This window comes from Nicotiana tomentosiformis, chromosome 8 (genome assembly GCF_000390325.3).
Source record: "Nicotiana tomentosiformis chromosome 8, ASM39032v3, whole genome shotgun sequence".
In the NCBI taxonomy this organism is placed as follows: domain Eukaryota; kingdom Viridiplantae; phylum Streptophyta; class Magnoliopsida; order Solanales; family Solanaceae; genus Nicotiana; species Nicotiana tomentosiformis.
The window spans coordinates 99,780,078-99,794,712 of record NC_090819.1 but is presented as its reverse complement, the minus strand read 5'-3'; the positions used below and the strand labels follow the sequence as shown (position 1 = coordinate 99,794,712).

Here is a 14,635-nt window from a genome sequence, read left to right as displayed (position 1 = left end):
GGCTATGCACAGGTTGCTATGATGTTCATGCGTTGTTTGCATAGTGAAGGTGTAAGGGTAGGGTGAATGACTTGAAAGGAGGATTTCTCAGTGCATGACTTAGAGGTTCATCATTTAATTTCAGCGAAGGAAAGGCAATCGGACTATAGATGTCCAGGTTTGGTTGATGAAGTAACAAGACTTGGTATTTTTGAGTGTGGTGGAATTTTCATTTGTGATGTGGTGTCATCAACCTTGTTCGAACGTATTAGGGTTCCCTTGTGGTATGGTCTTCTTTGATTTTGCCTTCGGGGTAGGATGTTGTGAAATGGTGCCTAAGAAGCGTTTGTCAGAGATAGCGGAGTGTAGCTGTCTTAGAATCAAATTGGTATTTCTAATGTTGATGGCATAAAGATTATCTTCTGGGAGGTTTAGAGTTGGCAACAATTCATTGGTTTAGGTGCCACAAGTATGGATTTTATTTGAGGCAATATTTTGGTAGCGAAGTATGAGGAAGGATATGGATGGAGGTGCCTCACGGTGGTTGAATTACTAGCAGGTCAAGTATGAAAAGCAGAGGTCGAGAAGTTACTTAAAGGAGATAGTTTGACCGAAGTGGGAGTGGCAGAGTAGCGTATATATTATGTGGTAGGATAGCCGTGTGCCTTGAGATAGTTTAGAGCGATTTTGGGAATCGTGATGGAAAGTGGTTTGGTCTACAAATTTTATTTGGGATGGTGGTTAATGTACTGAGGAAGACTGAATACTGTGAAAATGAGTTTTCTTGGAATGAAGAGGGGTGTGAAAACTTGATTATCATTGGGATACAACATGACTTCGAGTTTGGAATGTGTTGTCGCATTTTTAGTTGATGTCAATGGGGAATTGACAGACTTGTATAGTTGGTAGGGAGAGCATGGGCTCAGGAGAGTTTACTGATTTTGTGGTAGTTATAACCAGTGCAGCACCGTTGGAAGATGTCGGCATGATTCCACAAGTGGGTTATTTCCTGTGGGTAGGTTAGCGGTTGTGTGATATTGATGAAGCTTCTACGACGAATACTACTTGCTACCCAGTAAGAGGTCGAATATGTGATTGTGACTGATGATTCAGAATGTTCATGAAAAGCTTAACAAAAGACTTCAAGAAGTTTGGCGGGTTAACGGTGCGAGGTCATGGTAATTGAGAAGGATGAATCATTGTGAGCTCTAAATTATGTGATGGTAGCTTAAAGCTAAGTGGGGGAGCCCCACCGTTTACGATTGGATCGCATGGTTGTCTGCTTGTGCGGTTTTCGATTATCGGTGCGCTGGCGGATTATTTATGACTAAGAAAAGGGAACATCAGGGGTAATTCTACAAAGAACATGATGGATGTGTGCTATATTTAGCTTTATCGAAGCATGTTCAGGTTTTTTGGGAAGACTCGGAGCTTATGCTTTTGTAGATGTGATGTACAAGGAAAAGAGTTCTGCCGTTTGCTTCTCCGAGAGGGTGTTCATATGCTAGCAGAGCGTTGAAGTTTGGTTATATTCGGGATCTGGTCAGAGTGGGTGAATCTCAACAATGGTCCTAGTGGGTTCAAGAATTAAAGTGCAGTATTAGAGAAAAGGAAGAAATAACTTCGGACTCGCGGAAGGTCTTGCAGAATGGGTGCACCAATTGGAGATGCTACTGTGTGTGTGAGGAGGTATGAGATGATTTATGGGTATTGAGATGAAGTGGTCTCGCGATTTGGGTGACTCGGGATGAGTGTGGATTGAGTTTGTTATGTTGTGAATGAAGCTATTATATTTCTAAGTCAGGTCAAGGGTAAATTGAAAGAAGTTGGGTCGGTTAGTAATGGTTGAGTCGGCATGATTGTGGCAATGATCAGTTCCTTCGACGCGTGAAGTTATATATGTGGTTTGTGGTTGTACGCGCGGGCTTGACAACCACCACAACTTGATTGATTTGGGAGGTATTTGATTCAAATGGCCTTGCAGTGTAAATGGATTCCGGAGGACTCATGGTGGTTTAGATCACGACTTGAGATTTGTATTTTTCGCGGGTTGGGAATTCAATTGCGTGTTGCATTGGTTCTTCTGAAATGAGCTAAGTGAAATGTTTCTAGCCAATGAAGTGGTTATCTTACTAGTAGTTCAAGGGTTATGGTGAATGCGTGTATTATTGCGTAGCGACATGATAGGTACAGTGACGCATGTGATTTTTAAAGTTGAGGATCAAGGTTGCGGTTCGGTGTTGACAAGAATGTCACGAGCTCGGATGAGCAGGGGAAAATTCAGATATTCAGAGTAAGCTGGCATTTTTTTTAGCATAACCTTAGAACAACGTTCTGTGTAAGAGGCTTTGTGTATTGATTTGCGGATTTTTGATTTGCTTTACAAAATTTGTACGATTGGTGGTATGGAGGTGCAAATTTTACTACTTGCTCGACCCTCGGCAATGTACACATTATTCTGGATCGGGTTGAATGACCTCGGCAGAATCGTGCGTTATATCGCTAGCAGTCCGAATATTCACGAGCTAATATCTCCATTGATGCCCGGCATGTTATATGGTATTCCTTATTTATTTGATAATGACACTTGACAATTTTCTGAGCTGTTAAGGTAGAATACAAGATTTAGAAATTCATGCTTTGAAAGAAGAACTTGGAAGATTATGTAACTTACAAATTAACCCCATCATTGCCGTATGTCTCATATCTGCTTATGGTTTTTTTAATGCTTTATTGGACCTTTAGTAAGTGTTAATGTCGACCCCTCGTCACTACTTATCCGAGGTTAGACTAGATATTTACTGGGTACGTGTTGATTTACGTACTCATGCTGCACTTCTGCACTAATCGTGCAGGATCTGACAGGTTTATTGATGATCACCTTGGCGCGTAGGCGCACCTGTTAAGGAGACCTCACATGAGCTGCATTCCAGGCTACGCATCGCAGTCCATTGAGTCTCTATTGTACTAATTATTTTATTCTGTTTTATTATATTCGGGACAGCCGTTGTGTTTTTCTTGAACTCCTTAGAAAAATGCTCATGCACTTGTGACATCGGATTTTGGGGGTTCATATGGGTTGTTCTTTTTTGTAGTTGGGTAAATATTATCACTTACTCAGTAAAAATCTATTTCATATAATTTGATTAAGGAATTTGTTTTTTTGATTTCAATTACTAAAATGTATAATTAACTTGATCAATCACCATTGGCTTGCCTGACGGCGATGTTAGGCGTCATCACGACCTTAAGCACTGAAACGCTCCCTGGTCATCCAAACCTCGATCAGAACATACATCCAAGTCCAAAATCATCGTCCGAAACTATTGGGATCTTCAAATCCCGGTATCGAGGTCGTTTACTCAATACGTTGACTCAAGTCAAACTTAACAATTTTAAGCCACTATTAAGAAACTAAGTGTTTCGATTTCAACCCAAACCCTTCCAAACCCGAACTAACCATCCCCGAATGTCATAAAACAGTAAAAGCACATATGGGGAGTCTTAATTAGGGGAATGAGGATCTAAAAAGCAAAAAGACCGGTTGGGTCGTTAGATTATCCACCTCTTAAACAAACGTACATCCTCGAACGGGTCTAGGATCATACCTGGAGTGCCGAATAAGTGTGGATATCTATTCCGCATGTCCTCCTCTGTCTCCCAAGTCGCCTCCTCAACTGGTTGACCCCTCCACTGAACTTTTACTGCAGAAATCTTCTTGGACCTCAACTGGCGAACATGCCTCTCAATAATGGAAACTGGCTCCTCCTCATAACCCATGCTCTTATCTAGCTGAACCATGTTGTAATCTAACACATGCGACCTGTCAACATGATACTTCCAGAGCATAGACATGTGGAAAACTAGATGAACTCTCGATAGACTAGGAGGAAAAGCAAGCTCATAAGCAACCTCCCCAACTCACTCTGTACTGCCCTCCGGAAATGCCAAGCAAACTGAGGGCCTCTATATGGTCTCTTTCTTCTTCTTCTCCTCCTCCTCCTCTTCTTCTTCTTCTAAACTTTCAGTCCTTATTTTATTTCTGTCACGACCCAATTTCACTTATAGATCATGATGGCGCCCAACACTACAGCAAGGCAAATCAACTAATAAATTAAACATATATCGATAAAATTTAAATCCAAGAAAAATAATAAGACACCAAATTCTACCAATGTGTGTGCCAATACCTGGTGTCACAAGTGTATGAGCATCTAGTAGATTATACAAAACTCCCAACACTGTCTGAAATGAACACAGATAGAATTAAAAATACAAGAAGAGGCACTGGTAGGTGCATGACGACTCAGGAAGGCAGCTCACCACTACGCCCCTAGATAACAATGATGTGCGATGATAGGTCCTCCACTAGTATCTGTCTCAGATCTTGCACAAAAAGTGCAGCAAGTGTAGCATGAGTACGTAAACAACGTGTGCCCAACAAGTATCAAGCCTAATCTAGAAGTGGTAGAGACGAGATGGCCGACTTTGACACTCACTAAGGGTCAACAATAATAAATAGAATAAATTATAATTATTTAAATCAGCATGATTCACAGAGTTAACAATAATTTTATTCAATTAGCAGAAATAATAAAAATCCGTCAAATGCAACAATTTCCAATCTATTAATTAAATCCTTCAATTTAAATAAAATTTCCAATTTATCAAATAGCTTTACAAGTTGCAATTCAATTTCAATAAATTTCTAATTTATCAAATAGCTTTACAAGCTGAAAAAAACTATCCAAGTATCGTGTAATTATTATTATTATTAAGCACGATTTCTGTCGAGGTCGTACGACCCAATCCAGAGTGTTGTGTACACTGCCGAGGGACGTGCGACACGATCCATAGATGCATCTATCATGCCGAGGCGTTCGGCCCGCTCCACAAGAAAGGAGGACATTTTCTTACGTTCCTCCGGAATCAGAGTATATTTATTATAAGATTAATTCAGGAGGAAGAACAATTTCCCCCGGACTTTAGCATTAATAGTAGCTATGCACGGAGTCTCGTCACCTCGTACGTACGTAGCCCCTACAATTAGCAACAATTATTACTTTAATTACCTATGGGGTAATTTTCCTCTCATAAGATTAGATAAGAGACTTACCTCATCTTGCTCGAATTTAATCCACTAGTAGGCCTTTTCCTCGATTATCCAACTTTGATTTGCTCGAATCTAACCAAAACTAAATCGATACAATCACTAAAATTTATAGGAATCAATTCTATAAGAAAATACTATATTTTCAATAAAATCCCAAAATTAATTAAAAATTTGTCCGTGGGGCCCACATCCCAGAATCCGGTGAAAGTTACAAAATCCAAAAACCCATTCAACTATGAGTCCAACCATACCAGTTTCACTCAAATCCGACTCCGAATCGATACCGAAATCTCAAAAATTCCTTTATATTAGATTTCTAAAATTTTCCCATATTTCAATCTCAAAACACTAATTAAAGGATGAAAACAATGATATATTTATGTATATAGACCAAATCCGAGTTAGAATCTCTTACCCCCAATATCTTTCCTTGAAAATCTATCCAAAATATCCTCTGCTCAAGCTCCAATTTGTTAAAAATGGCGAATGCGACGAATGCCCTATTTTATAAATCTGCCTAGGCAGCCTTCGGAGCCTCGATCGTGGCCCTCGAGCTTAGGCCTCGATCGTGGCTTTGATCACAGGCTCGATCCTGGACCTCGGTCATGGCCTCGATTATGGCATCGAGGCTGAGCCTTCGATCAGGGCATCGAGCATGTGCCTTCGATTGTGACCCTCGATCTTGGGTCTCGATCCTAGCCCTCGAGCCTTGCCTTCGATCATGTCCTCGAGCAGGACCTTAGATCGTGGCTTCGATCACAAGCTCGAGCCTGAGCCTCATCAACCCTAGGATCGATACCTGGGCTCTATATCTGGGCTCGATACCTGAGCTCGATATCTAGGCTCGATTACAGCCCAGTATATCCAACAGAAGGGCAAAACTTGCAGCAGATTTTTAAGTCCAACTTTTGATCCGTTAACTATATGAAACTCACCTGAGGCCCTCGGGACCTCAAACAAATATAACAAAAAGTCCTAAAACATCATACGAACTTATTTGAAACCTCAAATCACCTAAAATGACGCCAAAAACACGAATTACACTCCAATTCAAGCTTAATGAAACTTAGAATTTCCAACTTCTACATTCGACGTCAAAATCTATCAAATCAACTCCGATTGACCTAAAATTTTGCACACAAGTCATAAATAACTTAACAGTGCTTTGAACATTTTTGGAACTATATTCTAACTCCGGTATCAAAAAGTCAACTCCCCGGTCAAACTTCCAAACTTAAATTCTTATTTTTAGCCATTTCAAGCCTAATTTCACTACGCACTTCCAAATAAAATTCCGATCACTCTCCTTAGTCTAAAATTACCATATTGAGTTGTTAGAATCATAAAAATTCTATTCCGGGATCATTTGCACATAATTGATATCCAGTCACTATTTAAACTTAAACTTTTAAAATTTTTATCAAAATTCCATATCTCGGGCTAGGGACCTCGGAATTTGATTTCTTGCATACGCCCAAGTCTCAAATCACGATACAGACCTACCAGAACTGTCAAAACACTGATCCGAGTCCATTTTCTCAAAATGTTGACCAAAGTCAAATCAGTTGAGTTTTAAAGCTCTAATTCACATTTTAATCCATTTTTCACATAAAAACTTTCCGAAATTTTTTACGGACTATGCACGCAAGTCGAGGAATGATTCCTTTCATCGGTGAAACCTTCAAGAGAACTTTTTCACCCATCATAAATGATAAATCTAGCAGTTTCTGATTTGCGTAACTCTTATATCTAGACTGTGTTGTACGAAGTCGCTCCTGAATCAACTTTACCTTTTACAAGACATCTTTCACCAAATTAGTACCATATAATTTAGCCTTACCGGGCACAAACCATCCGATGGGCGAACGGCATTGCCGACCATATAAAGCCTCAAATGGAGCCATCTCGATGCTGGATTGGTAACTGTTATTTTAAGCAAACTCAGCCAAAGGCAATAAACGATCCCACTGACCTACAAAGTCAATCACACATGCCCTTAGCATATCCTCCAAAATCTAAATTGTCCGCTATGACTGCCCATCGGTTTGCGGATGAAGAGTTGTGCTGAGCTCTACGCAGGTCCCCAATTCACTCTGTACCGCTCTCCAGAAATGTGAAGTAAACTGAGGGCCTCTATCTGATATGATTGAAATTGGCACACCGTGCAAACGAACTATCTCCTAGATATATATCTTGGCTAACCTCTCTGAAGTATACATAGTCACAACAAGAGTAAAGTGTGCCGACTTGGTCAACCTGTCGACAATGACCCAAACTGCATCAAACTTCCGCAAGGTTTGCGGCAACCCAACTACAAAGTCCATAGTGATGCGTTCCCATTTCCACTCTGGTATAGTCATCTGCTGAAGTAGGCCACCTGGCCTCTGGTGCTCATATTTAACTTGCTGGCGATTTAGACACCTAGCTACATACTCAACAATGTCCTTTTTCATTCGTCGCCACCAATAATGCTATCTCAGGTCACGATACATCTTCGTAGCACCTGGATGAATAGAATACCGAGAACTGTGTGTTTCCTCTAGGATATTTTTCCTCAGTCCATCCACATTAGGAACACATAGATGATCCTGGAGTTGGAGAACACCATCCGCACCAATAGTAACTTCCTTGGCACCACCTCGTAGTACCGTTTCTCGAAGAACCATTAAGTGTGGGTCATCATACTGGCGGGCCTTGATATGCTCAGATAGTGAAGACTGAGCTACGACACATGCAAGAACTCGGCTGGTCGCTGAAATATCCAACCGCACAAGTCTGTTGGCCAAGGAATGGATATCCAAAGCTAATGGCCTCTCTTCTACTAAAATGAAAGCCAAAGTACCCTTACTCTCCGCCTTTCTACTCAAGGCGTATGCAACTACATTTGCTTTACCCGGATGGTATATGATAGTAATATCATAATCTTTCAGTAATTCCAGCCATCTGCGCTGCCTCAAATTTAGGCCCCTCTGCTTGAACAAACGCTGCAAACTACGATGATCATTGTAAACTTCACAAGACACCCCATAAAGATAATGCCTCCAAATCTTAAGAGCGTGAACAATCGCAGCTAACTCCAAATCATGTACTGGATAATTCTGCTTGTGAGGCTTCAGCTGACATGAAGCATATGCAATAACTTGCCCTTCCTGCATTAATACACAACCCAAACCAACGCATGAAGCGTTGCAATATACTATGTACATCCCCGAACCGGAAGGCAACACTAACACTGGTGCTGTAGTCAATGCCGCTTTGAGCTTCTGAAAGCTCACCTCACAATCATCAGACCATCGGAATGGAGCACCCTTCTGGGTTAATTCGGTCAAAGGTGCTGCAATAGATGAAAAGCCCTCCACGAACCGACGATAATAACCTACTAAACCTAGGAAACTCCTGACCTCAGTTGCCAAAGTAGGACGGTGCCAATTCTGAATGGCCTCAATATTTTTGGGATCAACCTTAATACCCTCGCCCGATACATTATGCCCAAAAAATGCTAGACTCTAGCCAGAACTGACATTTGGAGAACTTAGCATATAGCTTTTGTTCTCGCAATGTCTGAAGCACTACTCTCATATACTGCTCATGCTCCTCCTCACTGCGCGAGTAGATCAAAATATCATCAATAAAGACAATGACAAATGAATCAATATATGGCCTGAATACCCTGTTCATTAAATCCATAAATACTGCCGGGGTATTAGTTAAACCAAAGGACATCACCAGAAACTCATAATGACCATATCTAGTCCGGAAGGCAGTCTTCGGAACATCCGATTCCCGAATATTCAATTTATGGTACCCCGACCTCAAGTTGATCTTAGAGAACACCCTAGCACCCTGCAACTAGTCAAATAGATCATCAATACGCGATAACAGGTACTTGTTCTTAATAGTGACTTTGTTCAATTGGCGATAATCAATACACATCCGCATTTTTTCATCCTTCTTCTTCACAAATAATACCAGTGCACCCCAAGGCAATACACTCGGTCTGACGAACCCTTTGGCTAATAACTCCTTAAGCTGTTCTTTCAATTCTTTCGGAGCCATATGATATGATGCGATAGATATAGGTTGAGTATTTGGATCCAAGTCAATACAGAAATCAATATCACAATTAGGTGGCATACCTGGAAGATCTGAAGGAAATACATCGGAGAACTCTCGAACTACATGCACTGAATTAATAGCCGGAGTCTATGCAGTAGTATCCCAAACATAGGCTAGATAAGCCAAACAACCCTTCTCAACCAGGTGTTGATCCTTTATAAAAGAAATAACTTGATTAAATGAACTAACAGACGAACCCTTCCACTCCAGCCTAGGCAACGATGGATTAGCCAAGGCAACAGTTTTGGCATGACAATATAGAATAGCATGATATGGAGATAACTAGTCCATACCCAGAATAACTTCAAAATCGGTCATCTCGAGCAGTAAGAGATCTTCTCTAGTTTCATAACAACAGAATGTAATAATACAAGACAGGTAGATCCGGTTTACAATAACAGAATCGTCTACAGGATTGGACACATAAACATGAGTACTCAAGGACTCACGAGAAACACCCAAGAATGGAGAAAATAGAGATGACACATATGAATAAGTAGATCCTGGATCAAATAATATTGAGGCATCTTTGCCACAAATAGAAATAATACCTGTAATCACGACATCTGAAGCCTCTACATCTGGTCTAGCCAGAAAAGCATAGAATCGAGCTGGAGCGCCAACTGGCTGGCCTCCGCCTGGCTGACCTCCACCTCTAGGACTGCCCCTACCCACCTGTCCTCCATCTCTTGGTGGTCGGACTACTGGTGGAGCAAATGATGTAGCAATCATAGGCTGTTGACCCTGCTGCACCGGTCTACCTCGCAGTCGGGGGCAGAATCTCCGCATGTGACTGGGTTCCCCGCACTCATAACAACTCTTCGGTGCGATGGGATGTTGTCTAAGTGTTTGGCCCTGGGGACCTGAATACCACTGGGAGGACCCTGAATAGCTGGTGGGCGATAGAACTCTCTGGTATAATATTGAAATAAGGTCGCACTGGAGCACCTCGAGAAGGCGGTAGTGCTGGATTTGGGGGCCTACTGGACTGCCCTCTCACGAACTGACCTCTGCCCGCAGATGGAGCACCTCCGTACTCTCTAGAATACCTGAACTGCTTATCTCTCATAACCTACTCTCGGCTCCGCTGATGTAGAACTTCAATCCTGCAGGCTATCTCCATGACTAGCTCATAAGAAGTACCCATCTCAACCTCTCGAGCCATAGTGGCCTGAATGCCAGTATGTAAACGCGCAACAAACCTCCGCACTCTCTCCGTCTCAGTAGAGAGTATCTTAAGTGCATGGAGATAAAACTCAGAAAACCTCGCCTCATAATCGGTCACTGACATCTGATTCTGTTGGAGCTGCTCAAAATGAAACCGCAACTCTCCCCTCTGGGAGGGTGGAATATACCTATCCAGGAAGATACGAGTGAACCTGTCCCAAGTTATGGGAGGAGAATCTGTTGGTCTGCCAAAAACATAAGACTGCTACCATCTATGGGCTCTGCCCTCTAGCTGAAAAGTAGCAAAGTCTACCCCATGAGACTCCAATATCCTAATGTTGTATAGTCTATCCTTGCACCGATCAATGAAATCCTAAGGATCCTCATGTCGCTCATCCCCAAAGACAGGAGGATGTAGTTTAATCCATATGTCCAATAGTTTCTGAGGATCAACCGCTAGAGCAAGCCTGGGCTCAGGTGTAGCTACTGCCACTGGCAGGGCTCCACCCACGGGTAGTGCACCTTGGATATGATATACAACAACTACTTGTCCATGAGCCTGTGCGGTAGGGGTCGGTGCTCCCCTGCCCGCCTGAGATGTGGCTAGGTATGCCGGAAATAAACTGGCCTGAGTCATATTGTCCATGAACCGCAACATACGACCCATGACATCCTGAAATCCCAGTGCAGATGTGAAATCTACCAGAGCTGGCTCTGCCAGTGGCACCTCACCCTGTTCCTCAACAATGGGGTTATTTGCTGGACCCACTGGCGGCATAACTGGAACAGTCCTGGGATGTCCTCGCCCTCTACCACGGGCTGAAGCCCTCCCTCTGCCTCTAGCAACTGGGGGAGTAGCTCTTCCCTGGTCTGAAACCTCATTAGAGCGCGTTCTCACCATCTGTGAGAGAATAAAAAAGGGAAATTGAGTACTACATTACTTGCACGATGGAATATGAAGAAAGGTAGTTTTCTTACACCTTATAGCGTCTCGAAGATAAGTACAGACGTCTCCGTACCGATCCACAAGAATCTATTAGGCCTGCTCATAACTTGTGAGACCTACGTGAACCTAGTGCTCTGATACCATGTTGTCACGACCCAATTTCACTTATAGGTCGTGATGGCTCCCAACACTATAGCTAGGCAAGCCAACTAATAAATTAAACATATATATATAAAATTTAAATCCAAGAAAAATAATAAGACACCAAATTCTACAAATGTGTGTGCCAAGACCTGGTGTCACAAGTGTATGAGCATCTAGTAGATTATAAAAAACTCCTAACACTGTCTGAAATAAAAATAGACAGAATTAAAAATACAAGAGGAGGCACTGGTAGCTGCAGGACGACTCAGGAATGCAGCTCACCACTACGCCCCTAGCTACTGAGGATGTGCGATGATAGGTCCTCCACTAGTATCTGTCTCATATCCTGTAAAAACAGTGCAGCAAGTGTAGCATGAGTATGTAAACAATGTGTACCCAGTAAGTATCAAGCCTATTCTTGAAGTGGTAAAGACGAGATGGCCGATTTTGACACTTACTAAAGGTCAACAATAATAAATAGAATAAATTATAATTAGTTAAATCAGTATGATTCACAGAGTTAACAATAATTTTATTCAAATAGCAGAAATAATAAAAATCCTTCAAATGAAACCATTCCCATTCTATTAATTAAATCCTTCAATTTAAATAAAATTTTCAATTTACCAAATAGCTTTACAAGCTGCAATAAACTGTCCAAGTATCGTGTAATTATTATTATTAAGCACAATTTCTGTCGAGGTTGTATGGCCCATCCAGAGTGTCGTGTACGCTGCCGAGAGACGTGTGGCATGATCCATTGATGCATTTATCCCGCCGAGGCGTTCGGCCCGCTCCACAAGAAAGGAGGACATTTTCTTATGTACCTCCGGAATGAGAGTATATTTATTATAAGATGAATTCATGAGGAAGAACAATTTCTCTTAATAATTAATTAATTTAAACAGAAAATTTAAGCATATGAGATTTTCATCCTTTAATATCTTCTCTAACAATTCACAATATATATATATATATATATATATATATATATATATATATAATAATAATAATAATAATAATAATAATAATAATTAAACAAAGAATATAATTTACACAAGTAATTCATGCTTTGAGTCCTAAACTACCCGGACTTTAGCATTAATAGTAGCTACACACGGAATCTTGTCACCTCGTGAGTACGTAGACCCACAATTAGCAATAATTATTACTTTAATTACCTATGAGGTAATTTCCCCCTCACAAGATTAGACAAGAGATTTACCTCATCTTGCTCCAATTTAATCCACTAGTAGCCCTTTTTCCTGATTATCCAACTTCTTTTGGCTCGAATCTAATAAAAAATAATTCGATACAATCACTAAAATTTATAGGAATCAATTCTATAAGAAAATACTGCATTTTCAATAAAATCCCGAAATAAATTAAAAATTCGTCCGCGGGTCCCACATCTCGGAATCCGAAAAAAGTTAGGAAATCCGACAACCCATTCAAGTACGAGTCCAACCATACCAGTTTCACTCAAATCCGACTCCGAATCGATACCGAAATCACAAAAATTCGTTTCTATTAGATTTTTAAAAATTTCCCAAATTTCAATCTCAAAACATTAATTAAATGGTGAAAACAATGATATATTTGTGTATATAGACCAAATCCAATTTTGAATTATTTACCCCAATATCTTTCCTTGAAAATCTATCCAAAATCGCCTCTACTTAAGCTCCAATTTGTTAAAAATGGCGAATGAGACAAATGTCCTCTTTTATGAATCTGCCAGGCAGCTTTCGAAACTGGGCCTCAATCGTGGCCCTCGAGCCTAGGCCTCGATCATGGCTTCGATCACAGGTTCGATCCTGGACCTCGGTCATGGCTTCGATTATGGCATCGAGGCTGGGCCTTCGATCAGGGCATCGAGCATGTGCCTTCGATTGTGACCCTCGATCTTGGGTCTCGACCCTGGCCCACGAGCCATGCCTTCGATCATGTCCTCGAGCTTGACCTTCGATCGTGGCTTCGATTACAAGCTCGAGCCTGAGCCTCGTCAACCCTGGGCTCAATATCTGGGCTCGATCACAACCCAGAATATCCAACAGAATGGGAAATATTGCAGCACCTTTTTAAGTCTAACTTTTGTTTCGTTAACCATCCGAAACTCACTCGAGGTCCACGGTACCTCAACCAAATATACCAACAAGCCCTAAAGCATCATACAAACCTATTTGAAACCTCAAATCACCTAAAACGATGCTAAAACCATGAATTACGCTCCAATACAAGCTTAATGAAACTTAGAATTTCCAACTTATACATTCGATGTGGAAACCTATCAAATCAACTCCGATTGACCACAAATTTTGCACACAAGTCATAAATGACATAACGGAGCTATGAAAAATTTTGGAACTGTATTCCGACTCCGGTATCAAAAAGTCAACTCCCCGGTCAAGCTTCCAAACTTAAATTCTTGTTTTTAGCCATTTCAACCCTAATTTCACTACGGACTTCCAAATAAAATTCCGATCAAGCTCCTTAGTCCAAAATCACCATACGGAGCTATTAGAATCATAAATTTTTTATTCTGGGGTTGTTGCACAAAATTTGACATCCGATCACTGATGGAGAGAAGAAGAAAGGTACTCAGGGCATCATTGAGATTGAGAACCCCAATTTGGTCAAGCCAAAGAACGTGAAAGCTAAAAATGTTGATATTGAGAAAACAACTGAGCTTTCCCGACGTGAAAGGGAAGAGATAGAGAAACAACAAGCTGATGAGAGGTACGTGAGGCTGCAAGAACAAGGAAAAACAGAGCAAGCTAGGAAAGATTTAGACCGCTTGGCTCTCATATGACAACAAAGAGCAGAAGCTGCAAAAAAGCGAGAGGAGGAGAGAGCTGCCAAAGAACAGAAGAAGGTGGAAGCTCGCAAGTAACGAATAGTACCTTGAAATGTTGTTTTAAATTCTCCCAAGAACAAGATATATCTCTACCATTATTGGCTAATGATGGAGTTTACACTTCCACCTTTCATTTATGTCATTGTCTAGTTTAAATGGAGAAGAGTTCATGCTAAAAAAAAAAAAAACTCACACTATTTTTTATCCTAATTTCATATCTCGGGTTAGGGGCCTCAGAATTTGATTTCGGGCATACGCCCAAGTCCCAAATCATGATACTGACCTACCGGAACTGTTAAAATACTGATCTGGG

General features: G+C 41.1%; 1 pseudogene; it reads left to right on the top strand.

Moving 5' to 3' along the window:
• The first annotated feature begins 11,121 nt into the window (after positions 1 to 11,121).
• LOC138897890 (uncharacterized) lies at positions 11,122 to 14,375 on the top strand (annotated as a pseudogene).
• The last annotated feature ends 260 nt before the right edge of the window (positions 14,376 to 14,635 follow it).